General features: G+C 40.1%; 1 long non-coding RNA gene across 1 annotated transcript in view; it reads left to right on the top strand.

The window, feature by feature from the left end:
• Window positions 1-20174, top strand: part of LOC122806790 — a 1681281-nt gene that overhangs the window by 486880 nt on the left and 1174227 nt on the right. Inside the window, exon 2 of the long non-coding RNA XR_006365555.1 lies at window positions 18173-18272. This is a non-coding gene — a long non-coding RNA (uncharacterized LOC122806790). The remainder of the gene's footprint in view (window positions 1-18172; window positions 18273-20174) is intronic.

The following is a 20174-nucleotide window of genomic DNA, read 5'->3' as shown; positions in this document are numbered from 1 at the left end:
AACTCATTGTGGTAATTCCCTTCTGGCCCAGGTAATATTGATTCTCCTTTCTTAAGGAATTGGACATCGGTAATTACCACAAGCTTCCTCGACTGGATCTGTTCACATGAGAGAGAGTCTGATACACCCTAGTCTCAATCGGTTTCAGCTGATGATTCAGTTCTAATGCCTTTTAGGCACTTGTTTCATGAGGACTTGCAGCAGATACTAAAGTGAGCAAGAAAGCCATCTACTAGAAAATTATATATTGGTAAGGCACCAACCAGAAAATCACTTCCACTTACCGGTAACCAGAGGTCCTATCCGGGATTTTGTGCCTCTGTTATAATATTTGTGAGTTGCTTTCCTCTGCCCTTTCTTATTCCTCTGTAAAGGTTCTTCTTTTGGCCATTTCAGCATGTTTGCCCATGGATCATCTTTCTTCTTTGTTTGTTGTAAAACGATTTCTGAAGGGTATTTTACACCTGAAACTTCCTTGCAAACAGGTTGCTCCTCCTTGGGATATTCAGCTTATGAACCTCTTATCAAGCTGATTTAAGGTTCTTGACTTGGAAAACTGTACTCATTGTTGTTCTGACACTGCAAGAAGAGTATCTGAGTTGCAAGTTGTCATGGTGGGTGTACCACCTTACCTCAAAATCCTGAGAGACGGGGTCACATTATGAATAAATCACTCTTTTATACCCGGAATGGTTTCAGAGTTTGCTTTCAATCAAACCATCATTCTCCCAGTTTTCTACCCAGAACCTAAAAAACGGGAGAAAGGATTTTGCATACTCTGGACATGCATAGGCAGCTCGGGTATTATCTTGACTGAACTAATTCCAATAGAAAAGCTGATCAGCTATTTATTTCTTATCAAGGGACAAAAAATGACATCATATGTATAAACAGAGAATTTCCAGGTGGTTGTCCTCCACTATTGCCTTTCGTTAATCCCAACATGGCAAATCCATTCCAGGCTTTATAAAGGCACACACTACTAGAGCCTTCTCTTCTTCATTGGCATACTGGAAAGGGCATTCTAGAGGCAGCTGCATAATTCTCTGAACATCCTTTTGCAAAGCATTACAAACTGGATTCCTTTTCAAAGTCCAGGGCTAGCTTTGCTAGGACCATTCTCCAGGGGCTCCTGGATCCATATCTTTTGTCGTCCTTGGTTTGATAGGCTTTGGTAATCAACCCATAAAGCCTAAAGGCAAATGACAACTGCAACAGTGGAAACGATGAACATACTACAGTTGTGTAAGTTGCACTTACCCATAACAGTAGATGTTCCCTACTGTTGTTGAGGTAAAAAGTAGGGTTGCGTGTGTTTCTACTTTTTATATTGTATTACGTTTCTGATTCAGGAATGTAAGTCTGTGTCCATCTCTCTCTTTATGGACAAGAAGTCCTGAAGAAATATTCACTTTGACCGCTGAGTTCCCTCCTTGAGTTTAGCCAATCAGCAGTCAGAGTGACGGTGGCGGGGCAGCCAGAGCTTTTAAAAGCTGGTTGAGTGTTGCTTCCTGGGCAGGGAAACAACACATACTGTCTAAAGGCTTCTCCAGCCATAAGCAGTTTGACCATCTACTGTTATGGGCAAGTGCAACTCTCACAACTGAACTTTCAGCTAAACAGCTTTTGTTTTTAAATGCATCAAAAGTCTTGTGCATTAATGAAATTTTCTTTTGCTGCCATACAGCTGGTTGCGTATCTTATAGGTTTATAGACGTATACTAGGCTAACGACCACTGGTTTTTTTATAAGCTTAGCCATAAAACTCAATTGTATCCCTTGACTTATACCTTAGAGGATATTTTAGGGGGTGTGTGTATGTTAGGGTGTGATTTAACAACTGCTTGTGTCCATCAAAGACAGAGGTGTCAGACCAGGAGTGAATTTCTGATTTCCCATCCACAAGTCCAGGTTGCACTTGAACAGGGTTAGGGAAGGACTCTGCTTCACATGGATGGAAGGCCTATTCTGGAGAATGGAGATTCTCTGCGATACATACCTGTCCCTCCAACATGTTTGCATGCCATTGGTATGTCTCTTTTGTCAAAAGTATTGGTGTGGATTTTTTGAGGTGACTGACGGTTTGTTTCCCAGTGAAAGCGTGGCCTCTTGCAATAAGCAGGCACTTAGTGAACAGGAAGTGGGCATACTTGTGTCCATAATCAAGAGTGCACATCGTGGTTGTGTATGCATGCTTCCCACATCGACATCACTGCACATTGGATTTTGGATTGGAGATGATACTCTTGTGTGATGCAAACGCTAAGCTATACATTGTGATGGCCTTTGAGACCTGCCACCATGTCCTCACACTTACGAGAAAGGAATAAGGAGGTGATTAGTAGACAGAACTTGAGGTTTGAAGTTGCTTAGGGAGAGCAAAAAAAAAAATCTTTACTTAGGAAGATCACCATTTATAAGGATTCATTTTCAAGGTACTCGGCAGATGGTGTGTGTGTGTGTGTGTGTGTGTGTGTGTGTGTGTGTGTATATATATATATATATATATATATATATATACACATGTTTGTGTACATGTGTAGTGCGCATGTGGATATTCATGTATGTATAAGTTTCAGTGTGTGTCGTGTGTTGCACAAGATTTGCACGGAAGGTATTGATACAATGTGTGCATGTTTAACATATAACTAAGCTGTAAAATCCTCTATTATGTGGTCCTTATCGTACAATAAGTATGTTACAGTCATTCTGTGATGCCATTTGGACTGCTGCATTCCCCATTTTGTGATTAGTTTATGGGATTCTGGATGTACAGTTATAGTTAATAAGTGTGCCTTATTTTTATATGATGAAAAATATTTACAATTTGGAGAAGTCTTTTTTTGAAAAACTTGGTTGTGTGAGGATTCCTGTTTCATTGTCTGACTTCATGTTGGTGTCTTCTCCACTATTTGTTAAGAAGTGCTTGTATAATAAACATGCAGTCCCCAAAGGTGGCCATACTGTGTATGTATTTCATTTGTCCACTGTTCACAATCAGTAATTTTGAACCTTGATTTCATAAAAAAAAAAATAAGAAGTACATGTTTGAAAGTTTTAAAACCATACTAACTACAAAAATGCTGAGAGATGTAAACCTTTCACCTGGGTACAGATAATTAGCTATTAAGAGAAAAGCTTTAGTTAAAATGGAGGAAATGCCACTACAAGTGAGGGAGGCTGAAGAGAAGGAATTCACACAAGAAAAGCCTGAGTCCACAAGACTGTTTCTTTATCTGATTTCAATGGCAGTCCTCTCAAGAATGCTTTAACACATAGATTACAAGCCCGTCTGTTGTGGGATCTTTGTCTTCATCTTCTTATTCAGGCACCTTCACTCCCTTGCTTAATGCAACAGCTTTGGGGAAGATTTGCAAAATTTGTAGAAATATTTTTTGTTGATGGGCAGGAACTTGATAAATCAATACATAACATGTAAAATGGGTAATATGTCTTCCACTGTTAGTAAAACTTTTAATTACTTATTTTATGTGGCATTATATTAGATTTCCATTTTCTGTCAGTTACTGAAGAATATAGTCTTGTCCTTGTTAATGAAGGCAAAAAAAATGGAAAAACTGCAGCAACGTTAAGAATTGCCTGACTTAGAACTGAAGTTCATGCAGAAGACACAAAGGGTCGGATTCTCCAGTATAAACTGATTACTTATCTAGCAATTTAGATGCTGAGATTTTAATGGATTTCAACAGATTTTAAGAAAACAATGAAAGACTTGAATTGTTGAACAGCTTTTTCCGCGAGCGTGCTGTTTGGTATTCTAAGAAATGTTAATCTGGCCAAAGGCCATTTTATTGAAAACTGTTTGGGAAGCAGAGGTACAACAATCAAAAACAAACTTTATACTAATCTTCCAGCATTGTTTTAGAGAAGTACCTAGCAGCAGTAACAATAGCAACAGAGATCTTTCTGACTTGATCATATGGTTTCTTCACCCCAGCCATCTTGCTTGGAGGTAGTTTTCAGTTTTACACCACAATTTGATAAGATATTACTTCAGGCAAATGGGTTCGGCAGATATTTTCAGATCACTACTGCAAAGAATGTTCAAACTATCCTATGCAATTCCCTTTGTACAGTGCCTCATACATCAGCTTTTCAGATGCTTGCTACTATAAGATCATAGGTTCATAGGTTCATACTAGGCTATCTGCCCTGGGGCATTTATAAGCCTAGCCAGAGTGTGATTGGCTTTCACCACCCTTTGATTTTGAGTTTACTGTGCCCTTTTTAAGGTTAGTTTACTGTACCTCTGTCTAGTAGTGCCACAGAAGTAATCCCCGGGGTAAACCTACGATCCCCCATCCACTCATCAAGATTTCTCTTGAAGAGAGTCAGTGAGGGGCTCTGCCTGACATGGACTGGGATTCTATTCCAGAGCGAAGGGAGCCTCTGGGTTATGAATCTGTCCCTCCAGCATGTCCTATTTATTTCTGTGCTGAGGTTCAAGTCCCTCGAGCGCGTGGCTCTAAGGGATTTGGATTTTTTGAGGTGGAGCATGTCCATTAATTCTGGGTTGTACATAGCTTTATATGCAGGCATAGATCGCCTCTAAGTAGGCGGTATGCAGAGCTGGAGTTTCTTTAACCGAGCAGCATATGGCATCTGTTTGAGTCCCTTGATCCTCTTTGTGAGGTACTTTTGGGGTCTTTCTAATTGCTGCAGGTGTCTGGTAAGGTACATCCCAAATGGGGCATTGCATTCTATTATGGGCCTGATGAGGGATGAATAAAGAGGCACGATGACCTCCCTTGATCTAGATGTGAATCCTTTCATGATAAGGTGGGCTGTATAGAAGGTCTTTCTAACCACTTTGGCAATGTGGTTGTCGAAGGAGAGATTACTATCAACTTGGGTTCCCAGGTCCCTAATTACTTCCTCCGTACTTAATGGGTTACCACCTATGTGGTAATTTGTGGGCAATTTGTTTTTGCCAAAGGGTATGACTATACACTTTTTGGCATTTATTTTTAGGCCATGGCTCTGGCACCAGTTATCCGTCTCTGTGAGACCTTTTTGAAGGATGCTCGTGTCAGCTGGAGAGTCAATTACAGTGCCCAGTTTGCAGTCATCTGCGAACTTGGTCAGCCACAGCCCTCCCGTGTTAGCCTGTACCTCAGAAAAGTATATACTGAACAAGAGAGGTCCTAGGACTGAGCCCTGTGGGACACCACTTGTAACTGGTTTCGAGTCTGACATGGCTCCAGCAATTCTGACTCTGTGGGTTCTGTCTTTGAGCCAGTTTGCAACCCATCTTGTGACATAGGGGTTTATATTTAAGCTGGATAGTTTATCTATGATGCCTGAGTTGGGGCATTGTGTCAAATGCTTTTGCGAGGTCCAGGTAGGCTGTGTGGACTACCTTCCCTTCATCTATGGCCTTGGTGACTGTTTCAAAGAAGTCGACCAGGTTCAAGAGGCAGGAACTGCCCTTGACAAAGCCGAATTGGGTAGGATCTAGTGTCTGTATGTCCCCAATGTCTATGTTTATGAGTTCCATGATGATCCTTTCCATAGCCTTGCAGACTAGGCTAGTCAGGCTTATGGGGTGATAGTTTCCAGGGTCCGTAGAGGCACCACCTTTGTGGAGTGGGACCACTGTTGCTGTATGCCATTTTTGGGTACATATCATGTAGTAAGGCTGAGATTGTACAGCAGTTTTACGTGAGGGTTTAGTTCTGCTTGGAGTTCATGTAGGACGCAACCCGGGCCACCGTTGGTCCCATTGATGCAGTGTTTTTTTGCTTTGGAGAGGGCGGCTTTCACCTGAGCATCTGAGACGTTAGGGAGGTAGCACTCTGCTGGGATAGATATTTGCTCTTTTGGGGGGGAGGGGAGTTTGCACTAAACCTGTCTGCCAGGATGTTGGCAATGTCTGTGGGTTCAGTGTATTTTTTGTCATTTTGGATCAACTCTGAGCATATCTGGGAGTTGCATCCCAGGTTCCTAACATAACTAAAAAAAGCCTTGTGATTTTCTCTAGTGTCCTGTGCAATTTTTCTCTCGAAGCTGGCCTTTGTGGATTTTATGAGGGATCGTAGTTTTTTGCTAGTACTGGTCAGAGATGCCTTCCCTTTTAGGGATTTTGCTCTATCATGTAGTAGCTTCCTCCTTCTGTTGTACAGCTTATTTATGGCTACCAGACTGGATGCCTGCCTTTGGAAGATTGGGTCTTGGTTTTGTTTGGGATAGCATGATCCATGCATTCCTGGAGGTGTCCATAGAATGCGTTTATATAGGATTCTGCTGTTTGGGCTGTAGTTTTCTCTGGCCCGGGGGACTTGAAGGATTCCACCTCGGTTTTGAGAAGTGTGAAGTTCGCTTTTGAGATGTTTTTCACTATGGTTTTCTGGGCTGGGCATGGGGTCGGGATGTGGATATCCAGTGAGATTAATTTATGGTCTGATCTCACCAATGAGGGGTATACCTCTGGTATGGAGCATAGAGTCCCCATGTTGGTAATGATCAGGTCAAGTGTATTTTCCCCTCTTGTGGGAGTGGTGACTAGTTGTTCCATAGCATTTGAGTTTATAAATTCCAGGAACCTTTGGGCTAGGGTGTTGGGGCTTGAGTAATGCTCCCAGTCTATGTTTGGGTAGTTGAAGTCACTCAATATAATGGTGTTTGGAGAGATCTTTATATTCTCCAGTGTTTTCAGGAAAGCCAAGTGGGATTCCTGATTTTGAGAGGGTGGTCTGTAACATGCTACAAACTGAAAAGCAGTTTTGCCCACTGTTAGTTGCACATGGATGGTCTCCGATGCTTCGCGCGACGCCACTAACCTGGAGGTGTGGGTATCTTTGATAAATATGGATACTCGCCCTCCTTTTGTGGTTTAGTCCGAGTTTTGGGGCCGAAAAGCATGATATGAGGTATAACCTGGTAGTGCTGGGGTGCTCTCTGGAGCCTTGAACCAGGTTTCTGTCACTGCACAGATATCGATGTTCTCCATACTAAGGAGGGCTTCGAGTGCGTGCATCTTGAGGTTTAGACTTCTGGCATTTAACAGCATTACCCTTCGTTTCTTATTCATTGTGTTGTCTATGGAGGTGGGGTTGTCTTTTGAGCCTTGCCTAAAAATGGCACTATGGGGGTGGCAAGAGCCTTCGCCAATATCCAAAAGCCCAGGGGTGACTCTCTTTGTTTCTCTGCTGCTAGCACCACTCTGCAGGACCACGAGGAGCTGTTGCTGAGTAGGATAAGTGAAAAAAACGCGCCAAAGCGGGTTTTTACCCAGGGAACTTTAAAGAGCTAGAAATGACCCAAAACGGCCAATTAACTATAAGATTCTTGTGCTGAGGTCACTCCTTCAGGGACAGATAGGCTGCTCAAGGCTCCCCACTCCCACTAGTGAGCAAAGAAACTTCCTTCTATCCAAGTAAGGAAATGGGAAACACAGGAACTATTCAAAAGTCCAGAATACAGCAAAGCCTGTATAAGGGACTATTCTAGGTTAGGAAAGGCGGAAAACAAGGATTTTTTTTTTTTCTTTTTTCTTTTTTTCACAAAAACAGCAGGAGAAGTACAGTAAATTCAGTACACAGGCTAGCGCACTTGAGTGGGCAGCCTCAACAGTTAAATGCAAACAAACAAACTTTAAACAAGTGCAGGTATTGTAAAAGCCCAGAAAACAGGCTTAGAGCAAGTAAATCAGCAGTTTAAACTCGCTTTTTGGTGAGTAAGGACGGTCGCACAGATGGTAACAGAAAAATTATACTTAAATCTTGGAAGCAATCACTCTTTTCATTTTTCTACTGCTAGCACTACTCTGCAGGACCACGAGGAGCTGTTGCTGAGTAGGATAAGCGAAAAAAACATGCCAAAGCGGGTTTTTATGCAGGGAACTTTAAAGAGCTAGAAATGGCTGAAAACGGCCAATTAACTACAAGATTCTTGTGCTGAGGTCACTCCTTCAGTGACAGGCTGCTCAAGGCTCCCCACTCCCACTGGTGAGCAAAGAAACTTCCTTCTATCCAAGTAAGGAAATGGGCAACACAGGAACTATTCAAAAGTCCAGAATGCAGCAAAGCCTGTATAAGGGACTATTCTAGGTTAGGAGAGGTGGGAAACAAGGATACTTTTTTTTTTTTTTTCTTTTTTTCACAAATGCAGCAGGAGAAGTACAGTAAATTCAATACACAGGCTAGCGTACTTGAGTGGGCAGCCTCAACAGTTAAATGCGAACAAACAAGTGCAGGTATTGTAAAATCCCAGAAAACAGGCTTAGAGCAAGTAAATCATCAGTTTAAACTTGCTTTTCGGCGAGGAAGGATGGTCGCACGGATGGTAACAGAAAAATTATACTTAAATCTTGAAAGCAGTCACTCTTTTCGTTTCTCTGCTGCTAGCACCACTCTGCAGGACCACAAGGAGCTGTGCTGGTTGAGTAACTCTTATCAAAAGTGATACAGCAGGTTCAGACCACCAAAACAAATGAGGTTTTGCTCCATGCATGTTTTTGGTTCACAAGAAGCATAACATGGAGACCAGTGTTATATCTTTGTAGTTTATATGAGCTCATAAAAAACAAGAAGTCCAGAGTGGAAGCTGTAAAAACTATACTATTCTTATTAGAACATGCTTCCTTTCTGGGGAAAATCCTGGCTCCATGGCATAGAGAGTGGAAGATCTGACAATCTGAGATCAGTTAGCTGCCTTGTCACTGGAAGACCTGAATAAGAGAGGGTGGGAATGAGCATTCCACATCGGCTTGTCAATTTTGGGGAGGGGGGTGGTATAGCTGCTGGAATGAAAGCACTACTGAAGAAGAGGCACACAGTATGCAGCTTGTAGACCAAGGATATATGCTTGGCTCTGCCAAGCCGTGATATAGATATAGCAGTCGACACATAGGAGGGCATAGCAGGGCCTCACATAATGCATATGGGCCTATCGTCTGTTGGAAATGGATTAAGACCATACCAGGAAAAACCCTGATGACTGCCTGAATGGCCACCTCCTGCTTTAAGGTCTTGCCATACAGGGAAATGAATGGGCTGATTAGTTGTGGGAGGCTTGATGGTTTAGGCCTTTTGCCATAAGAGGGATGAAGCCCCAACTACAGCCCAGATGACCCAGATTAGCTATTGGCTTTGGCGTTGTCAGAGCTGAGCAAGAGAGGATGGGAATGAGCAGCTATTAATGGCTCATGTCTTCATGGGGTGGGTGGGGAAGTGAGCTCAGCTGATGGAATACAAAAAGTGCTTAATGTGCAGCTTGTGAACTGGGGATGTGTGCTTGACTCTGCCAAGCCAACTTCAGCCATAGCATTCATGGCACATCTTGGTACAGACATGCACACCTAGGCCAGGCACTCGTACATGCAAGCATTTATGTCGGCTGCTGGGGGGGGAGGTATTAGGGCCATACCAGGACAAACCGTAATGGCCGACTTAGTGATGGCATTTTGTTGTGCAAACTTGCCCCTTGGGGAAACAAATGAACAGACTGGTTGCAGGTGGCCTTATGGCTGGTAAGCAAAAGAGATGAAATAATATATCTATACATATATTCTTGTATGGCAGAACTGAATATGGGGATGCCTACCTTTCCACGCAGTCAGACTATCTCACAGAAAGTATTTTAGGTTCAAAATAATAGAATTTGACTTGTAGTTTGCAGTTCTCCTATTTGGACTATCAGTAGAGTGTTTACCAAATGTTTAGCTCCAGTGTATGCGTATTTAGAGAAAACAAAAAACAGCTTTCACCTTTCTGGATGGTTATGTGATGGTGGCCTATACTTGGGAATCTCTTAACAATGGATAATGATGATTGCATTTATTTCAGCCTCTAGGCAGAATATTAAAGTGCAAGAATTTTTAATTCTAAACAAAATAGTAATCTCTTAGGGGTAGCAGTGAACACAGAGTAAAGCTTTTCTATCACAAGACAAGGTAAAAAGAGATCAGTTTTACTGAGGGAATAATTATATCATCAGTTGTAACAGGAATATACAGCAAACTTCTGAGACCCATATCTTCCTGCATTTTAACAGTGCCTCATGTGACACTGCACATCAGAAAATCTAAATGGGTCCTGAAGAATGTCCAGAATCAGAGGACATAATCTTGTGAAGCCATAATTCCAATACTGAAAAGGCTGAGAAAGAAATATAGTTGGTGGTAGAATCCACACAGCTTTTCAGTTGCAAAATCTCTAAATACCGGAACTCTCTTCCTCAGCATATACTAGCCATCAGTAATGCACATAATTTCAAGCAGGCCCTAAAACAAGGTTTCTTGACTCACTGGACATGCTCCTGTTCTCCTGCAGACTAACCTGTTATTTCTACTTCTATCCTATGTGTCTGCTTCTCAACATCATCTCATACCCCCATTTATAAGGATACCACATTTCATTTGATCCCTCTAAGTAAAAAAAGAAAGTGTAAGTGTGTAAGGTGTGTAAATAATAATCAAAATGCTTTAGTAATCATTTTTTACTCTGTTTTTGATCCTATAGATGTAAGTAATTGTATAAATATGTAACCATATTTTACTGCTTCTTTCTGTTGTATAACTGTGTGTATGTACTGGAGCTTTTCTCCCCAGGTCTCCACTGAAAACGAGATATGTTGCCCAGTTGGACATTTACCCGGTAAACAAATGTAAATAAACAAATAAATAACAATTTTCAGTAGGATTGATATGCTTCTTCTAAACCCTCAGCAATATTCAGCAGTCGATTCTTCAGGTTATATTTTTGGTGCTTGGCTACTGGTCTCCACAGGAATGATACCTTCATGTCAGTATTTATTTACTTATTTCATCTCAGTAAAAGAGCTAGAATCACATCAAAATGTATTTGTTTAACTGGATAAACACGCTGGTCCTTTGACGTTTTTACAATCATTATGCAAATCATAAAGGCAATGGTGAATTCAGTATGTGTATGGAGATGTTAGTGTAGCCAGTGAACCCACACTTTTTTAGGAGGGAGGAGAAAGTGAGCACCTAAGTAAAAACATGGTGAGAGACAGAGGAGAGAATATGCAGAACTTCACACATATGTTGACCCAGACATCAGTGCAGAATCCAGGACCCTTGAGCTGTGTGGCAGATCTCTTTCCACTAAACCACCATATTGCTATACAAAATGGGACCCGTTATAGGAACTGTGGAGACATTTCAGGAGAATTTTCATCTGGGCGGTCTTCAGTGCAGGCACTGTTAGTGATATGTGGACTTCAGCAAAGAGAGAGAGAGAGAGAAAGTATGTGCTTTGAAAGAAATATTATTAATCTGGTAAAGGGTAATCTATCATTGCATCTTGTTACTGATACCAATTTATCTTCCAGGAGAACAAAATGTATGAGCGAATTCTCTGTGCAGGCAGATGTCTGTTAATCAACAAAAAACAAAAGATCTCCTCAGTCTGTTGTCAGTTTGCAAATACTTGGGTATGCACAAAGCAAATCTGTTTGCAGTTCATCTAAGCGTACACGTTTTAAGATTCTGTTGCGTACTTCATCACAAAAACACTTGGAAGCTGGATGTTTTGCAGTTTCCTTGGTATCAAGAACCGATGTATGTATTACAAGGATGTCAAACTCAAATGATCATTTGCAGTCTCCAGAACAAACAAAAAGGTGGTCAGTACAGCTAGGATTAAAGTGTTACCAATGTTATGCCTGTTTGAGGACTGAAGACCGTGGATCTGTGGATCTGAGATTCCTGGTGTATTCCTTCCAGTTGCAGTGATTCAGAAAGTGCTTCTGGAAGCAAAAGTGGATACGACAAGTCCATTGTTTGCTGCAACCTGTGTAAGATAACCATGGTTTTCTTTTCTTGTGCAGCTTAGTAGCCTCAAACCTCTTTATCCTACCCCTGAACAGGGCATTTTTAATTCAACAGCAAGGCAAATGTCTTCATTCCTGCCTGAAGACCCGCAACCTTTCGTCTTAGAGAATATTTTGAATACTAACAGAGAGGTGCTTCTGTGTGGAGTTATGACTGAAACCAAAGACGGAAAAAAGACAGAAATGTAATAGTCATAAATAAAGGTGAATGTGGGGAACAGGAGCTTTGCTGCTGTGGTGTCATCCTTTGGAGTTTATGTTAAACCAGGAGTCCTACATGCTTGAGTTGGTAGTGGTTCAGGTGGTGGCAGTTATGAGAAAGAGAAGGAAATTTTCTCCAATGTCCTAGCCAAACACTTCTCCTATCTATATAAATAGCACCCATTTTCTAGAGCATATGTAGAGTTTTTACCTACTGGGAATCATAAATTCGTTTTGTACCATACAGAAGTTTAGACAGATTCATAACCTCTATAAGGCTAATTAGTTTAATAACCATGAACATCTTTCCAAATACCCACCCTCAGGCTTTACCCACTTTCTCAGGTAGGGAGAGTCCAGTTGTTCCCAGGGTACATTTGAGGAGGGCCATCCCTTCTTCCAGGTTATGCCTGAAGGAAGACATTGAATCGCATTGCTTAACTGATTGAAAGTTTATTACATAAAAGAGGAATGTGCAAAGTGATGAACCTCTCCCTCTCCACCATGGTTTATTTATTTGCTGATGTAGGTTTAGATCTCTGGTTTTTAGTGTTAGCTGTGCAATTTGACTTGGTATGAAAAGTGATGTCAGGTATCACAGAAACACCAATGGATTGGTAAGGTACATAAAGATCTCCCCTCAGGAGCCTGTAAGACAGGGTGCAGGGGCAAGCTTCCAGCCTCTCCTTGGTAACTCAGGTTCTTGTGACCAGAGATGATCTTGGTTAGGAAAGTATGGGGCTTTTCAATTTTTGGACATGCCTGGTGAGGTACGTACCAGTGGAATCATTGTATTCCAAAACAGGTCTGACAAGCACTGAATATAAGGGAACTACAACTCCCCTGGATCTAGATGAAAACTGTGGCAATTAATAGTGAATGTAGTCATGAAATCCTTTTATGATTCACAATGTGGTGAGTATTACACTTTTATTGTTCATTTCAACTATGCTGTCCATACATCAGGTATTAACAAGCGATAAGTTATTTTTGAAGTGTTAAAACACCAAGCAGGATGTTTTAATGATGAGTGCCGGTTTGCATTCAGCAAACCTGGGCATCCTGAGGTCATGGTTCTCAGTTTTAAGGTGAGAAATAGATGTCAAACAGGAGATGATCAGACACAGGTCACTGAGAGACTGCACTGGTAACCTTAGGTCATGGTTCTCAATTTTAAGGTGAGAAATAGATGTCAAACAGGAGATGATCAGACACAGGTCACTGAGAGACTGCACTGGTAACCTTCACACTATTTGAAGAGGTACTTGCCACATGGTCAACATGTGTTCTGTCCTTCAACCAGTTTGCATTCCATCTTCTCATATAAGGATTAACATTTAGAGGAGATAGCTTCCTTACCATAACACATACTAGAATTCTATCAGATGTAATGGGCAGATCAAGATAAGCTATATGAACACCATGTCCAGCCATTGTTGACCATTAGAACACCATAACCACTAACTGGTAATGACCCTGTCAAAGAAGTTAAGATTTAACAGGCCTAACCTACCGTTGACAAAACCAAATTGTTGTAGGTCAAGTGTAATGAGATTCTTGATATCATAATTGAGATGTTATGATCTGTAGCATGACCTTACAGATCAGACCCATAAAGCTGATAGGTGTATAATTTCCAGGGTCCATGGTGGGGACATAGCTTAGGTTAAACAATCTAAGTAGAGGTTGGGCAAGAGCATGTTTAACAGACAAACTGGTGCATTATCAGGACCCATAGAGAAAGTATTATTTCTCTTAGAATGCTATTTAAGAACACGTTCCTTGGTACGACGGAGGGATTTACGAATGGGTGGTGCTTGATTAGGGGTTTCCAAGGAGAAGTTAAGATAAAACTTAATTGGTAGTATTTTTGCCGTGTCTTTTGAACTGGAGTGAGGAGATCTCCTTATGGAAAGTTCAGAGCAATCTTGTACGTTATTTCTTAGCTTTTTTTGTTTTTTAACATAACAAATGAAAGACTTACAGTTATCCTTGTCTCCAATGCTAATTTCTGTTCATAGGTTGCTATCCTGATACTTACAGCACTTTGAGTTTTTTATGATATTTTTCATACTGTCCTTGTGAGGAGTTCTGGTGGTATTGTAAAGAGTGAGGAATTTTATTTTCCTGTTATAAAGTTTATTTATGTTGACTAACCACCAGGATGATTTGTTTTTAAATTTTCCATTGTATTTGGTTCTTTTTAGGACTGCTGTATCTATGTATTTATCTTTGTTGATGTAAAAATCCTTAAGGCAGATGGTTACTGATTCAGTGGAACTGGAGTTGGGGTGTTGTGTAAATTTGGATATTTCATTCATTCATTCATTCATTCATTCATTCATTTATTTTATTTTATTTATCCTTTGTCAACTAGGTTAGTCCCAGTAGTCCAGTGGCCCCTTTTCCGGGAAAACCCGAAGTGGGACTTTAATACTATGGGGCGGGGGGGGGTTTGGCTACGGCATCTGGAAACTTTCCCTACGCTTCTCGATAGCTGCTATGGGATCTTTTACATCTACCAGCGTTACCACAAACTCAAGCAGATGAGTCCTCAGTTTGATGTTTCATCCAAAGGAAAACACACTTAGAGGTGCAGCACCTCCTTTATGTTGCACTGCAGAGCCAGCAATCCATATACCTGGTGTAGGAATAGAACCCATCATCTACATATAATTGTATAATGCTTGCCTTTTTGTAGCCCTTAAATAGTGAGACACTGGTTATGGGAGGGGTAGTTCTGAGAATAAATGCCCCAAGTTTAAGGATTTCATTACCGTACTTGCTATGTGGTGAGTATTAGATTTTTTTATTGTTCAAAGTAAACATGTTATCCATATCCAACTTTTGAGAGAGAGACTGGGGTGGTGAATCAGGTAGAGGCCATATTTGTGTGGACCAGACCAAGAATGTTTCATCCTCTAGTAAGTTTGCTGGCTGTTTGGTCCAGGGGATTTCTGTGTATGTAAAATACTGGCACGGTGGGTAGTATTGCCACCTCATGACAGAGGAAGCTCATGTTTGGTTCTCAGCTGAGGAGCCTTCTGTGTGTAGTCTGCATGGCCTCCTTATGTTTGCATGGATTTTCTCAGGAGACACTGCTGTCCTCCCACACTCGAAAGGCATGTACGATGCAGATCTAACTTCTGTGTAGGTGCGAGTCAGAAGAAAGATCTGACAACCTGTGTCTCTTTCCCCATTTGCTTTGTGGACTCTACGGGTAATGGTGGCTGTCCACTGAGCCTGTCTAGGAATCTGCTGCAACCTGTGTGAGAGAGGAAGATGCAAAAAATCTTTTAGCATACTCTGTATTTGAGGCCTAGAAGCTCCAGGCTATGAAGGCATAGTTGAAGTCACCTAAGATTAAGATGTTTTTACTCATAGGTGTTTCTTTTAAAATTGTTAAGAATTTTACTTAAATAGGAAGCTTGCTTTGGTTATGGTAAGCTGAAGTTGTAAGAGCTCCCCATTTATGATTCTAGGTATTAGTCTAGATGTATGGCTCCTGACATATATCGAGACACCACTGCAATTTCCATTAGGCCTGCAGGCATGGTAGCCAGAAAATCTAGGTATGGAGGGAGTGATTTCTTTGTACCTTATCCATGTCTCTGTGAGAATACCTGCAGGAATATCTAGATATAGAAGTACCTCGAGCTCATTACATTGATCTGATTCACCTTAATGTTGTCCAGTTTAGCCAGCCAATGACCCTAAAGGTTAGTTCTACATCCCTCTAAGGTCATTCTCACAATGATTTGTACTTCACCTGCAAGTAAAAAATGTATATATTAGAAATAAATTTGGTAGGAGATTTAATCTTTGCTCTTAAAATATTTTCAGTGGAAGATCTGAATGGTTTAGTTGCCTAAGCAACTAAATTTTGCTAATGGACAGAACTCTGTCCCTCCCACCCAAAAAAAAAGGCAACTGATACCAAAACAAACTCATACACTTGTCATCTATATTCCTGAAAGGTGTACTTAAAGAGCCAGAGTAATTATGCAAATACCTTATCTTCTTCTGTAAATGCAACATACATAAGGCAGCAAAACTGCATGTTTCATTTTTTTCCAAATTTCAGAACATTCAAGTGCTGTAACACACACTAGTACTAATCCCTCAGTCCTCTGATGTCACAAAAATAAATAAATGACTAAAGATTTTAGCAAAGTATACCAGCTTTACTGCCTGCCTGCCAGGGATGAGAGTTATTCAGGATGTACTCCCTCCTGGTCCTGGTCCTTCCTGCATAATTCCCCAGTTCTGCTGTTTTAGACCATGGTTAATTTATCCACTTGTACTATACTGGCAAGGCCCAACAAGGGCGAGACATGTTTAGCTAGTGGAGTTTGGCATTTTTGCCTGATTGTATTACTGAAGTCCTGTTAGACAATGGGTGTTTCAAAGGCTTTGAGACAAAACAATTATTTATTTTTTCAAGAAACTTTGCATATCTCACTTAATACATTCACAAAGGGAGGGTTGTAGATATTTTTGTGCAGATTCCTGTGCTTTGCAAGCACTTCTGTGGTTGAATCCTATGTGCATACTATGTGGAATTTTCCTCTTTAGTTTACACCTTATGTGCTACTTCCCTTCAAATAATGTATATTTTTAATAAGCTGGATATTTTGGAGCAATATCTGGAGAGACTGCTTTCATACTGATGAACTTAAAGAAGGGTAAAACATGTTTGTAGCTAATGGCATCTGACTTATTGGCCTGACTGTAGTATTAAATATCTGTGTGTGCCGTTGTCCATTTAAGAACCAGTGTTCTCAAATTTTAGGGGAAGATTGCAAATCTCTCATGATAACTTGATAAAGAGAGTTTTAGATATATTTCTTTTACTAGAATTTTGTTTATAATAGGGTCTGTTGGTCTGTCTAGATCCTGTATGCTCCTGCTGCAGGACTGCGGCATTGATCAGTTAATACTGAATATGTGAAATCAGATCTGAAGTCAAGGTCATCAGTAACACTGATATTAAAAGAATTTGTGCTGTAGTATTAAATATATTCTAAGTGTAGAGGAGTTTGCAAAACTGAATAGTCTGGGTAGTTCCTATGCAGTGTTCATGCTATTTCTCTATCATTGTTATGAAATACAGAGCATTTAGCAGCAATAAAGAGAAGTGCTGTTAAGCTTACTGGATTTTTAATAAGGGAATTGTTGGTATTTATTTATTAAGTAATTATCCAGATAAACCAATTAGGCTCAAGTGTCTCCTTTCAGAGGTGACCCAGGAGTACCATCTGAAAGTGTCTGAGCTGGAGTTTTGGAAGAGGGGTAGAGGGAGTAAAACCAGTGCTTGCAAGATAAAGCTTGTTAAAATTGCAGAGTGTCAGCCACCTATGCTAAATATTTTGTTTGTGAGTGGAAACTTGTCATTAAAGAGAGAGAGATGTGTTGGAGAAAAGGCACGGACTAAACCTGAATTTTTATCCTAAGATGTTATAGTTCACTGAGATGTGTCAGCAGCAGCACGCTTCTTAACATCCATTTATTAGCATGATTGGCATTGTTAATTAAGTACTTTTGGGGCTGTAATATAAACAGAATCTCAAACATACTACTCCTTGTAGTATTAGAGTTTTGCATCCTAGGATTAAGACTAAAGCAATGAAGGAAGCAACCTAGTACCATATGTGTGGTGGACCACTGTCTCCCATTCTGTTAGTTCCTGTCAGTTTGGCTCTTTATGGATTCCTTCATAGGCTTATTCTCCCTTAGGCTTTGGCAGTCCAATAGTAGTGAATTATGTGCATTATGGGCATACATGGAAGGAAGAATAAAGATATAGGTGTAAGTCTGGGTGGTGGCTTGAAGGTCCTGCAGGTTGGAAAAAAAAGAACACTGTTTTAAGAACACACATTTTTTAAGCTGCAGGTATATCTGGTACTTATTTGATGAAGTGATACCTTTCTTGCTGGCTTGTCTTTTATGTGCATTGATGTAGTATGATGAAGGCATTTCCCCCATCTTAATAATAATCCCCTTATGTTTGGAGTTCTCACCATAGTTTCTGTATGGATCACCCGTTACTGCTAACAATTTGATTCTTACTCCATGTAAACTGTATGTGTTTCAAATTAATGATAGACATGTTGTATGTGGCCTTTTCTTGAAATGTGTATTTTTTTTCCATCAGGGCTGGAGTAATAAAAGCAGCTTGAAGAACATGAGGCAAGATTAGTCACTTCTTCCATCACTGAAAAAGGCAGATGAATGCAGCATGCTGATCATGAACTGTAAGTATGTCACGAGTAAAGATTTCCCACACTGAAGTTCAGAGCAGAATTGCTATGCAGAGAGATTGCTTGACAATAGTGGGACACACTGTAGCAGTAAAACCTTCAGTTGAGAGTTATGGTAGGATTTGTTCCTCAATGGCCAAGTTTGAGCTCCAGGATTAATCATATAGTCATGCCACAAGGCAGAGCAAGTCCATGCCAATAGTTCTGTCCCATTCCTATTATACCTGTACTGTTATCCTCTGATAATCCTACTGCTGCTCAACTGTTTAATTTTCTTGTCTCCTTGATTCTCAAACCCATCACTAAATAATTGACTACAAATCTATTTATTACCGCAATTTCATAGAACTTTAATAAATTTGTTCTTCATAAGATTAAATTTCCAATGTTAAAGTAAATATACAATATTCAACCAGTTAAATCTCCAAACTACCCCGTATGTTATACAGATTACTCCAAAATTTTACCCTGAACAAGTATTTCGTATTTCGGAATTATTAAAAGTATACATTACTGTATGATGTTACAGTATAACCATAATGACATCAACATTTGCTTTAAAATGTAATCATATCCCGTTCAACCTACATTGCTTTTACCATTGGCATATCGGAATCTTAAATAGTAGACCGTATTCCCTTGAAACTAGAGTTCAAAAAGGCATATGCTGCTAATCATCCATTCTTATTAACAAATCTCTTCATCCGTATACACACCTGGGGGAAAGTACTGATTCCCACAAGAACCTTACTTTAAAGGGAAATACAAAACATCTTATGGCATATGCTATAACTAAGTTCAGCTACCAATTGACAGCATTCACAAGATCCCAACCTAAAAATATCTGTGTGTATGTATGAGTCTACTTCATTTAATCAAAATGCCACTTACCTGAATTTTAAATAACCGAGACAACAACACCGAGGTTGCATTTGAACAAACACTCACATTACCAATAGTATAACCAGGGAAAGGAGGTAGTCAACCAAGATTTAGGAGTATGCTCTTTCCACACTATAGTGCAATCTCGGAATTTGTATAGTTAGTTGGGGGATGGTAAGCCCCCAGTTGGTTGAGTTTGACATGCTTCGGTATGTTTTTTTTTTCTGTTGGCCAACTGCCTCCTTTCCCTGTTTACACTATTGGTAATGTGAGTGTTGAGTCTGGAATCATGCTTGCTATGCACAGTTTACTCATATTGTGATATAATATAGGTATAGCACATGATTCAGTTGTGGTTTGTGCATATATTTACTTGTGTCTTCTGGTACTGGTCACAAGGGTGCAATTCACACCTCAAACATGTTACATTATTATCCACAGTGGATAATTTCTGAACAGTAGATATGTCTTTTGGCTTTATAACATACAGTTTTGCTATATTTTGTATTTATATTTGTTTTCAGATGATTTCAGGTTTCTTGTTGCGTCTTTAGTGTTGCATACATTCATTCTGTGTTCATTTAAATTTTGATGTTTCACTTTAAGATCATGGATGTGTGTTTGTTCCGTGAAGGAGCTTTTTCATCAGTCACTGTTATGTTAACCTTGCTTATTTTTTATAGTCTTTTTATAATTTATTTTCTTTTTACCATGTCTTGCTATTTTTGATGAGCTTATTTTGTGGTGGTGGTTGATGGTGCTTGCAGGAATCTTTATCCTGTGTATATGCATCATACGTCTGTGTATATGCAGTTTGTGTATGCAACTTTTATTGCTCTGTGCTTAGAATTTTTGTGTTTAGTTTCAGTGTGTGGTTAAACATGACATTTCTGCATATTCTTTTTTTTTTTTTCTTGTTTTTACACAAGTGACATTACTTTTTTGTTTCTATTTTGGATGTGGAAGAGTTATGTATTTTCAGGTGACTCATAAGGAATTCAGTGTTAACATCCC

This window comes from Protopterus annectens, chromosome 7.part0 (genome assembly GCF_019279795.1).
Source record: "Protopterus annectens isolate FY-2018-M chromosome 7.part0, PAN1.0, whole genome shotgun sequence".
Lineage (NCBI taxonomy): Eukaryota > Metazoa > Chordata > Ceratodontiformes > Protopteridae > Protopterus > Protopterus annectens.
Note: the sequence above shows the minus strand (reverse complement) of the source record. Positions and strands in the feature narration are given on the sequence as shown.